This window comes from Anastrepha obliqua, chromosome 1 (assembly GCF_027943255.1).
Source record: "Anastrepha obliqua isolate idAnaObli1 chromosome 1, idAnaObli1_1.0, whole genome shotgun sequence".
NCBI classification, from domain to species: domain Eukaryota; kingdom Metazoa; phylum Arthropoda; class Insecta; order Diptera; family Tephritidae; genus Anastrepha; species Anastrepha obliqua.
Window position 1 is genome coordinate 143,158,882 of NC_072892.1, and position 12,786 is coordinate 143,171,667.

The following is a 12,786-nucleotide window of genomic DNA, read 5'->3' on the forward strand; positions in this document are numbered from 1 at the left end:
ATAGCGCTCCTGTTTGTCGCTACGAAAAGCTAATATAATATCTTCTTACTTCCTTTTTTCTGCTACGCGCATTCGCTGCCTCAACTTATTTTTAAAAGTTATTTAAATTTTTTTCATTTACCTCTGCACAACTACTTTGCCTTCAAATATTTCAATTTTTACTTATGTACCTGCAAATACATACATATTTATGCATAGGTACATATACATATATACTTTGTCTTTTCGTACGTATGTACATATGTATGTATGCACATGCACAGTGCTACGATATAGGAGTATTGCCGCTGATGTTTCGCCTGCGTACGGAGTTCGCCGCATGGCAGGATACACAAGCACAGCGTGTTCGCGTGTGCGCGCGTGTGTGTGCATGTGCTGGTTTGTGGGTTTCATACTATTTTGGCAATTCCATTTTGTTTTCATCATTCTATACGTCGTTTCGCATGTTATTTTTTAACTACTCTCCTTTTTATATCGTGTTTTTTTTTGTTTTTGTTTTTTGTTTTTTATCTTTGCTTTTTTTTGGAATTTTTTGTTTTCCTTTCAATGGATTCTTCTGAAATTTGCTTACACACAATTTTGGTGTTCGCGCTGTATCGCACACAATGGCGCTGCGCTGCTTTTTCTGTTGCTGTTGTTACTGCTGCTGCTGCTGCTGCTGCTGCTGCCTCATCAGTTTCATGCTTTGCTCCCTGATTTTGCGAGCTTTTTAGTTTTGAATGCAAAAAAACATGCCAAAAATGAAATAAACGTGCACAACGAACAGTAAACACAAAATCATAACGAAATTACAAAACAAAAAAAAAACAAAAACACTCTGTTAAAATAAATAAATTGGAGAAAAATAAAAAATATCTACATAAATAATGGGAGAGCCCACTGGAGAGCGCCAGGGCAAAGCAGCAAATACAGTTTTTGGCATTTTATTGTTCAGCGTAGTTGTATTGCATACTGACATTTTAATTCTTGTTTTTGCTCTTTTTTACGTTAGCGCTTTTACATTTCTTAGACATTTTTTGTTCTGCTTTTTTTTGTTGTTCCTCATTTCGTTTCACTCTTTTGCTGTTATTTGTGTAAATGCGGCTTTTCGAATTTGTATGCATTGCGGCGGTTGTTACCGATATGCTGCTATTTTGATGTATTTGGGTGTTGTTTTTGGCATCCCCAAAGATTCCCAAACTTTATTTTCTCTTTATTATTTTTACTTTGCTTTTATTTTTTATTTTTAACACTGATTGTCTTTATTTCATGCAGTTGCTTTGTTGTACGATCGCTAACTCGCCTCTTTGACTGAACTTGCAAGTTCATATTTCGAAATACATATTAACCAAGGCTAATTCTGGCTGTTCCCGAACATTTTATTACCAGCAAATTTTGTTACCACTTCCGATAACTACAATTCTGGTGCACTGGTAAAAGCGCAAAACCCACCATAGACGATTTTGTTCTGTGCGGTGAAAAGGATAACCACCATTTTTGTAAGCAAATCAATGGAAAGAACTTATTTGTCCTTTTGTGTACGAATTTTTTGTTGTCTTAGATTCTTTGGATTGCTACCAAAAATGTGTTGCAAAAAATGTTTATGTTCCTCTAAGTCAATCATCATCTGCTTACTTGCGTGGAATTGAGGAACATAAAAATTTTTTGCAACACATTTTTGGTAGCAATCCAAAGAACCTAAGACAACAAAAAATTCGTACACAAAAGGACAAATAAGTTCTTTGCATGGCTTTTGATAGAAATTGCGCAATTAACATTTTGTTTGCGTCTCTTGGCATGCGAAAAGGTTGTTCCTGGGTAAATTAAAGGGATCATTGCTGTCCCAAAGTTGCCACATTTGCCGTCGGCAAAAAGAAAAGCAATGAACTTGAAATTATGTTAATGTATAAACTTGAAAAATATAGAGTTTTTCAGTAAGAGCACTTCAACTTTTGAACTTTTTTGAATAAAACACAAACGGTTTGACTTTTTTAACTAATTTTTTTTTATTATCGAGTTTGAACATATACATTTAAGTATGAAATTCGATTTCTTTTGCATGACCACCGCGTGCACGTTTTACGAAGTCCAATCGTTGAACCCAATTTTCGGCCACTCTTTTGCATAAATCGGCCGAAATTCCAGCAATTTCGCGTTCAATATTGGCTCCGAGCTCACAAATCGTCGCCGGCTTGTTACTGTAGACCAGTGACTTCACATAACCCCGAAACGGGACGGCTTGTTAAATGGACCGTAAAATGGCCGTAATGCTCTTAAAGTAGCAGCAACAGAACGATTATTTTCATAAAAAATTTGCACGATTTGCAATCGTTGCTCAAGTGTGTAGCGTTCCATGATGAAATGTATACTAATGAAGTTTACAAATGACAAGCGAAAAATAAAAAATATTGCGTCGTTCGCCCTCCCTATCGGAAAAAAGTTGAAGCGCCCCTATTAAAAAACCCTATAAATATCATAAATTGTTTCTATCGGAATTCGCGTGCTTTTCCATCTTTTATTTCCTAGAAGTGAGTAAACTTCAGCTATTTTCTCGCTGTTACAAGCTTTCTATTATTTTTCTATTATTACCACTTACTGCGCTGGTAACAATGGTGAGCAGAAAACCAAAAGGATAGAAAAATTGCCAACATATTTATTTATCGGTAGGAAGACAGATGGAGAGGCAGATCTATATGTGTCTGTGCCGACAGCAAAGCTGCGTTCATGGCCTCAGACAGCCCCCCAACCACTTCAAAGCTAATCGAATACTGTAAATTCAGTAACGAGATCTCTGACTCTTTAGCCAAAGGAAGTTGGCCTCAGAGTCCTTTCTGCCACTCCCTGCTGCATCCATCAATGCCACGGTTAGCAAATGGGTTACTACAACCCTCAAGCGAGCTTGGCAGGCTGAGAGAGGCTGCAGATGGACTAAACTGATGTTACCTGTCATGTCCGATCGACTGTCGCAAACCCTCCTGTCATTAAGCAGAAGGGAGTGCAGACAGCTGGTTGGACTGATGACGGGCCACTTTCTGTGGGCGAAGCACATGGAAAAGGTAGGCATCTCAAACAGTGCACTCTGTCCAGCTTGTGAAAAGGAGGATGAGACGGCGGACCACTTCCTGTGCATCTGTCCCGCCTTCGCTCAAATCAGGTTTGAGGCCTTTGACACTGCTGTGTTCAGAAGCGACCACCTTGGCTTCTTGGCACCACAAGATCTACTCAGATCTCTTCGGAGATCGGGTAGATTTAAAGAAAATTAGAAGGGAATCCGGGTGTAGTACAATGGACTTAATTGTGTCCGAGTGCTGCACTTGCTACTTGTCCCGACACAAAAAACAAAAAATATTTATCGGTAACAAAATTTTAGTTAGCGGCGCAGAATAGACCTGTCATAATGATTTTCCAAACACCAGCTAAAAGCTGTACAGTATTTTTCACTTATAAGCACCACAAGAAAATTTCACCTGCACAAAAAAAACACTGTTAGACAACTACAGAGGAATTTCCTTGCTTAGCTCCATGCTGAAACTTTTTACTCAAATATATTCTACTAAATATTGCAACTGGTTGATAGAGGTGATGTCTGAGTGACACACCTCAGATTCAATTAACACGAAAGGTGCCATTTTGGTACACCACTAGTGGAACTATTGTCGTTATTTACTCAAGCCATCTTGATTTGACTATAAATCTGCCTAAGTCATCTATTTTCTTCCCTGCAATTCCTTGCAATTGTTCATTGAGCATTTTCCCTGCATTCTATGTCGCAGAACACTCAGCATTGGACACTCACACATATAGTGGAAGACTGTCTGCCTGGAATCTTCTTGATTGCCGCTTCTACATCTATCGTTATACGGCGACTTCATCTTCTTAGCATGGTCTCCGATAGGCCAATAGCCGTTTATTGCTGACATAATTCTAAAGATGTCTGTTCTTGGCTTTGTTAACAGCTCTTTAGTGCTGGGCTTGTTGTAATCTGGCCGCGTTTTATTCGCTATTTTGCAGATATCGGCCCATCTGTCAACAGCCTGCTTCTGGAATTGCAAAAAGATCTCCTTTTTGTAGACCCTTCGGAAGCAGACCACTGCTACCATTTCGGATACTCAACTCAGCTTTTGCATTTCCTTCCATATTCTTATGGTCAGGTACCCACATGAGAGTGACGTCTGTCGTGCGCCCTTAAGTGTTGACTTCTTCTTTGCATTGTCTGACGATTTTTCAACTTGTTGTAGGTGACTTTATAGCTAAGATGGCTGCTTGACTATCCGTAAAAATGCATACTTTCGATAGTTGTTGCGGATGGTTTTTAATTATCCTGCAAGCTTCTCTTATCCCGAGAACGTGTGCTTGAAAAATACTATTCCAATTCACCAAGTAAAAGGTCTGGGAAGTTTCGACGTCTTTCGAATATATACCTTAGATCTTTCGAATATAACGCCGCCATCCATCTTGGATACATCGGTGTAAAATGCGGTGGTATCTTTCTTGACAAATTTAACTCCCATTCCTTTCGCGTGGGAAACACTACCTTAAGTCTGAAATCTACGCTAGCGCTAATGTAGTCTGATGGATTGCCGTTTAGCTTTCGTCTATCAAAAATTGTGCTATGACCAAACATCCTAGTATTCGAACAACTACCCTCTTTTCTTCTGATGGCGGTATTTGCTGCTGTTAGTCGTAGTTGCAAGTCTATTGGTAACAGGTTTAGTATGACATTCAGTGCCTCTGCTGGTTACGCTTTCATAACTCCAGTTATTCCTGCGCAGGCTACTCGTTGCACTCTAGTTAACTGTCTAACGGAAACTGGTATTGCAGAAGAGCAACAAGGATTCAGACGGAACACATCGACAGTAGATGCCATCTTTATCTTGCGTCTCCAACTCGGCGAAAAAGCTTTGAATATAAAAACAAACCAGCTTTTTTATGTTTTATCGACCTGACAAAAGCATTTGATAAGATTTGGCTTAAAGATGTAATTAAAATTCTAGAAATACGCAATATTGACTACAATGTAATGAGAAATCTCAACAACGAAAACACCACTTCCGCCAAGACTAATAATGAAATATCAACCTCAATACCGGTGGCAACAGGATACGACAAGGCGACAGCTTAAGCCCTATCCCATTCAATCTGATTATGGGCGAGTTAACACCTGTTATAAAATCTACAGAAACAAGAGAATATTGTCTGGGCCATTAAGTCAAGCCGATGACGCAGTTATAATGTCGAACAACGAAGACGAGACATTCAGCGAATGTTGTACGCCTTCGGGAAAGCTGCTTCTGCCTTTAATATGCAGATATCGGTAGCCAAGGCGAAGATCTAAACAGCCGCTCAGGTGTAAGCTCGTAGTATATGGAAAGAGTATCGAATAGGTTATAGAATTCTGAATGAACCGCTGGAGTAAACAACCGCATGAATAAAACAGCACGCGATGGTTAGATTGTGGGGGGTTCAACATGTCGAAGCACTCAGTCAGGAGACCATTGCACTACACCTAGAGATAAGAAAGATAAAGTGTGGGTGGTAAGACGGAAAAATTAGTTTGAGGTCACTCTTCCACAAATTGGATTCATTGATGAATCTTAAGAGATCCGGAAGAGGAAGAGTATGAACTTTGCCCATATTCAGTGTATCGCAACCCAATATCCTAAGTCTGATTCTGGAAAACGCCGAACAACTACAGAGAAAATGCGCTGCAGTGTTGTTATTCTCAAGACAGGATAGACATATCAGACTGTCGACGACCCCGATGGTAACCATATCCTGGCCTGTGATTACACCCACCAGTACTCTCAGGTCCTTTCTGTTGAGTTTTAGGAGAAAGGTTGCTATTTTCCTGTTTGGTTCTTTCACAAAGCACTTCGCTACTCTGCACGAGTTCAACCCAGACCAACGTCCTCTATAGGTAGACCTCATGAAGTTGTCAATCCATAGTTGAATCGATGCAGAATTTGCACCTAGAAAGGGTTCAGGGCCTAGTGGCCTACTTGCAGAGCCTTCATTAGCCAGTTTATCAGCTAACTCGTTCCCTGTAATACCACAATGTCCAGGCACCCAAATAAGACTAACTATGTTGTGTTTTGCAATACTGTTCAGTTTTATCGTACATTCACCGACTAACTTCGAAGAGCAGCGGGGGTTAGCGATGGTTGCATACGCGATGTAATAAGCCGAAATAAGCATCTAAGCTTGAAAGGCAAATTCCGAACTTATAAAGCATGCATTCGACCAGTACTCACTCGAGCAGATACAACTGCAACACAACAAACAATGAACCAGCTTGAGATGGCAACATCGCGATCAATCACAGAACATACTCGCAGAGATCTTATGCGAAACGAAGAATTTAGAGGGATATGCGGCACCAAGACATTGTTAGGTGGAGCCGAAGACGAAGAAGGGAATGGAAAAATCAGGTGCTACACATTCCCGACAGTAGGTTGGCTAAATCAGCAATGACGGGAGAGATGATGACTACGAAGCCACCCGGACGCCCTCCCAAACGGTAAAAAGAGGGTTGCACATCCAGCTCTATAGACAACTAATACTTTTTTACATACAATATAATAAAAAAAAGGATTTAATCCTATAATAAAGAAGAAAAGCATTTCCCACTCACATGCAGCGAAAAATTGGTCATCATCCAGCTTATATATAGCACTAAAATACAACTTTGAACTTATCCCTAACAAGTAAAAACAAGAGCTTATAAGCAGCATTTTCATATAAGTATTTCCCACTTAGAAGCTTCGAATACTGTACCACTATATCGGGAAATACTGTACCAATTTAGATAATTGTTTTTCCAATTTCCAATAAAAACTATCAATTGATCTTGGCTTGGCAAAATCATTATTAAAATATGAATTATGGCATTTGCTCTCATGTAAGGTACGATACGAGGGTCTTTTCAAAAGTGCGAGCAAAAATAAAAACTACTTAAATGCTTGGAAACCCAACAACCTTTATTATTTCTAGACACATTCCTCTTTTAGGCTTATACACTTCGTCCACTGCTGTTCTAGTTTGTTGATCCCTTCCGAAATGATAGGATTTGTCAAGGTCTGAAAAATAGTCATTCGTTTCTGCAATCACCTTCTCGTTTGAATAAAATCGTTTTTCTGCCAGTCATTTCTTCATATTGGAGAACAAATAGTAGTCCGACAGATCCGAGAGAACCAAATCTGGGGAATAGAGGCAATGTGAAACAAGTTGCAACCCTATTTCCATTAATTTTGCGCACAACTGCTGAGGCAAAAGGAAAATCACTCGACCTCCTCAATTCAAACGAATGTCAGACACAAAGAATTAAACCGATCTGGCTGAAACTTGGTGGGCATTCTTCTAAGAAATGCTACTAATCAGACATAACCTGGATACGCGTTAGTAGTGTCACTTCTCTAACTTTGCACGGACTTTTCAAACGATCCTCGTGAATAATATCAATATATAATATTTTACTGTTAAATAGCTAATACTATTTAATTTTGCGTCTAACAGCTACCAAGTTATGTAATAAAATAAAAAATAAATGAATAACTGGCACGTTCTAGCGTCTGTTAGGTGTTTGGCCGAGCTTTTCCTCCTATTTGTGGCGTGGTTCTTGATGCTGTTCCACAAATGGAGGCGCCTACAGTTTTAAACCGAATCCGAACGGCAAATAGTTTGTATGAAGAGCTTTTTCATAACAGAAATACAAGGTGAAACTCAATATAAACAAGACTGGGTTATAAAAATGTTTTTGATGGCGACATCTTTTTAATAAGTTAGTGCGTTGGAAGTTACATCCCGTGCTGACTTCCAGTGAAAGCTTGATGGCATTCGGTTCAGTGGAAGTGAAGTTATTGCGTCTAAAGTGTCAGTATGTATGTGTCATCGGTACAAAAATGAGTCTCGAACAAAGAGCCAATACTAAATTTTGTTTTAAAATCGGTAAGAATTGGAGGAAGCTGGCGCTCATTGCATGATAATGGACCACCTCATCGATCCACTCTTGTGACTGATTTTTTGACTAGAAATCGCATTTTAACCATCAATCTTTCACCGTATTCGGCTGATATGCTTCCTGTGACTTTTACCTATTCGAAAAATTGCATTTGGCCATGAAAAGAAAACGTTTTTCATCCGTGGAGGCCATCCAAAAGGCTTGTACCGACATACTGAAGGACATTCCGGTCAATGACCTGAAACACTCTTTCGAAAAGCTTCTAGTAAACTCGAAGTTATCAGAGCAAAGCTCAGTCTTATTTATTTTGAAATTCACCTTCTATGTTGATGTCCAGAAAAAATGATGTGGTACCTGGTACAATTAAAATCGGGTCACATGAATTTGAAGCTGTGAAAACTTTCACGTATTTCGGGTTTTAACTAAGCCACGACAACACAATGAGCATCACAATCGCTGAATGAATACAAGTAGCATTTAGAGCATTCTACTCATTTATTAAACTTTTTAAATCAAAGCTGCTGAACAGGCATTGCAAAATTTCGCTGTGTAAATCAATAGTCCAACCAGTTCTTTGCTACGAATCAGAGTCCTGGATAATAAGTGAAAAAGACAAAAACAACCTCCAAGTATTCGATAGGAAAATTTTGGGGGCTAATCTGAGGAGCAGTGAAAGACAACGGCGAGTGGCGTGTAAGATGGAACTAAGAACTGGACCAACTTATAATAGGGGGAAATGTTGAACGATTCATCAAAGCTCAAAGACTAAGATGGCTAGCTCATACCATGAGAATGGACCTCACGAGAGCGCAACGAAAATAATTGAGGCTAAAACATTTGCAACGAAAGCGAGAGAGACAGACCAAGATCAAGATGGATTGATAAATTATTAGAAGATGACATGGGTAAGCTCAAGGTAAACAAATGGAAGGAATCAACCAAGTACCGGAGCAAATGGAGGCATTTTGTGTAGCAGGCCAAAGCTTACACAGAGTTGAAGCGCCAAATTATGATGATGATGTATATTGCTGCCGATATTTACTTAAAAAAATTATATTTTCGTTTTCTTTTAATTTCTCACAACAATGCTATTCATACTGTTTTCTCCATTTCTTCCTTTTTTCTGAAAAAAGAATATCGGCTATCCACCTTCTGTTGCCATGCGATTTTATTTGTGGTGTCATCCACTGTTTCTTCATCGTTTCTTATTCCTGCAACACTCCTGACTCAGTATTTTCACGTACTCCTACACATTCATACATACATATACACATACATACACTTGCACATACAATAATGCCGAAATGTTTCTTTGCATATGTAATATTAAACGATGACTGTGTCGGTGACGTTTTTGACCATTGCCTTTAATGCCATGCATTTCATTTCAAGCTGTGTGTTGGCATTGAGGCACTCCTTTTCACAAATTGTATGCCAACAATAGTTTGAGGAGCTTTTTGACTACTGACCGTGTCGTGGTAGTCATCGAAAGCAACGACAACAGAGTGTGGCTCAAAGTCAATGCACACATACTTACATACATACATACATATATACATGCATACATATGAAGTACTAATGCCAATAAGGAATATGGAATTCTGCCGAAATTTTACTTAATCCTCAATTTAATGATTTATTGCGAAATATTGATAATTATACAGATATGTATGTATATATATTTGTTCATATGTAAGTATATAGAATTGCAAAAATCGCACTGTTTACTTTTTTTGTTAATGCGCATTTAGAATACTAAATCTTCGCTACTACTGAACACAAAATTTTCAGATTTTGTTTTTTTTTTTTTTGTTTTACAAAAGGAGTGAATTTTACTCAACAATTTTACATACTAAATTTTAATTTAGTACTTTTGAGCATTTAACGCCAAAGCATTTCCTTTGCCTTTTGCGCGTATTGCGTGCGTTTACTTGAATGTTTTACTGTTATTGCGTTTTACTTTTCTGCACGCACATCCTTTTCACTTGGCAGCGCTGTCAGCCGCGTAGTTATGATGCTACTCCGCTGCTTGCATAGAGTCGATACCGGTAAGGCAGCTGCGCGGCGGCTTTTAGACTTTTCCGCTTTGCCTGATCCGTCAGTTTTGCTTTTTTCGTGCTATGTATGTATGTATGTATGTATGTATGAATGTGTCTATATTTGCTATTGCTCATATATTTTGGAATAATACAAGTATTTAGTTGTTGGTGCAGCGAGCGAAAACTTATGTCACGATTCAATGAGTTTTTCCCTTATTTTCTAGCGTTTATTGCACTAAAATTTTAAAATGAATTACAAATAATTCCGCTTTAGAAACCCCAAAGTAGTAAGAGCATGAAAACCTCATTCCGCGCCTGAAGCCACGCCTAATACTAAATATTTTTTAGTAGCTAACCAAGCAAGTATTTGTATGCGCGTATTTGTACATCAATAAATTTAATTTCATTTCCATACACACATTTCCACATTTCAATCAATCGTTTTTATCACCGCCACCCACCCACCTACTCAAAACACTCCGGTACACTCTCAGTATACCGTCCGACCACCCGACTGCCCATTCACTTCTACACAAACGCGCTATCACCGGCTTTTCAGCTGCGACGCTGTCATTTATTTTTCTTTATTTCCGCTTTAATAAAGGCGGATGTATGTAGGTATGCACTTACATATATTTGTGTGTGTACATTCTTTTCTATTACCTTTCTTTGCATTATTGTATTTTCTACTTTTTCATTTCATACTTTCTACTTTCGCTATTAGGTTCTTTTGTACTTTTTTCCATATTTTGTTTGTCACTTTTGTTGTCATTTTTTGCTGTTTGTGCAGTGGTGCAGAGAGCAAATACAATAAATTGAACAGTGAACCGAACTGCGTCGCTGCAGCTTATGCAGCGGCAGCAACTTTAGCTGCTGCGTTTCGACGAGTATCGTATTCGTAATTTACTTTCCGTTTCTCTTTTCGCAAATTATGTACACATTTACTTATATACATACATGCATATTTGCGTATAAATTCTGCCTACCGCAAATTTCTTCCCTCGAAATCGTTGATAATTTGCAAAATTTGGAAAATTGCATATGTTTTATGCAAAAAATTATTTACTGATTTGCTTTTGGCGAACTCACTTCAAGCCGTGACACTAGGTAATACATTTGTTTTGTTGCCGCAGCTCCTTGTTCGTTGTTGTGTCTTCTCTCAAGCCGTTTAACGCACTTTTTCTCTTTTAATTTATTACGCTTTATTATTATTATTATTTTTAATTTACCTCAATTACTTTTACACACTAAAACTCATTTTTTAATAATATTTCACATAATTTTGTTTACAAAAACATCAACTCAATTAAATAACTTCGATAGAACACTTCACCGGCCGGTTGGCTTTGCCACCGCGCACACACACGTTATGTTATTACCGAGTTGCCGCGTGCACTCCGCTAAAACGTCATTGCATCCAAACACGTTCTGAGCGATTGTAGAACTGAATGTGGAAAAAAGCTGAAGAAAGCATAAAACTTTACAGAAAAATTGAAAGCACTAGCTTTGTGCGCTCTGGAAATTGTGGTGAGCATGAAGTTACTCTCTGCTCTTGCCAGTGGGATTGCTGCAACAATTGGGTGGTGGAGCAGGGAGGTATTTCACACGAGTTTGTGTTTTTTCCTACATACATACATATATATGTACTGTAGATAAGTTTGCGTATACTCGTATGAGTGTTTATTTTGTGGATATAAGGTTGAGCCGGCAAAAGGCCGCTTCAACATGGATAGCGCACAGTGACTTAAAAGCAAGAATGATAGAATAAAGATTGCCCTTCTCAGGTGCCGGGACGTCAGTGCCGAAAATATTGTAAACAAACAAAAAGTGGAGGAAAAATAAGCGAGTGTGGGTGAAATACTAATATAGGAATATATAATAAGTCGTGCACACACATATGTACATTTGCACTCAAAGGTTGGTTTATTTCCTGTACAGGAGTCACTCAATTGTCAGATTCGCCAAAAATAAAATAGCGGTTTTCTAGATTGTGGATTAAAAGTACTTTAAAAAATCCCAACTATTATTTACTTAGACATATTGCTGTAATTTTAGAAACAAACATACATGCTTTTAAGTGCACACTTGATTCGAAATTAGGCGGCCGCCGTAGCCGAATGGGTTGGTGCGAATGGGACTACCATTCGGAATTCACAGAGAGAATGTTGGTTCGAATCTTTAAGAAAAACATTTTTCTAATAGCGGTCGCCCCTCGGCAGTCAATGGCAAACCTCCGAGTGTATTTCGGCTATGAAAAAGTTCCTCATAAAAATATCTGCCGTTCGGAGTCGGCTTGAAACTGTGGGAACAACATCAAGACGCACACCACAAATAGGAGGAGGAGCTCGGCCAAACACCCAAAAAGGGTGTACGAGTCAATTATGTATATATAAAAATGATTCGAAATTAAAAACCAGTGGTGCTTAATCATAGTCATGTAAATTTTTTATATTGAGGTTTAATAAAAACTGTAATTTATTTTCATTTTATTTCGAATTAGCACCGGATTTTCAGCTTAGAACCGGGTTTAAATTTAAAATCTCCACAGGCTGTTACTAAAGTTGGTTATAAGCTAATTAAAATCAAAAGAAATTATATATTGAAAACTATTAAGACTACTTCAACAGCAAGATATTGAAAGAATTTTGGGTATAATAACTATAAACGATTGTTTAGACACTCTAATCCCTTTGAGTTGGATGAAATTGTTTTTTATCAATAAAAAAAAAAAACGAAAAATCAACGTGAATTTTGACCCAGTAAGCTAGCACAACATAACTGATATTTTTCTAAAAATTGCTCTTAAAAAAT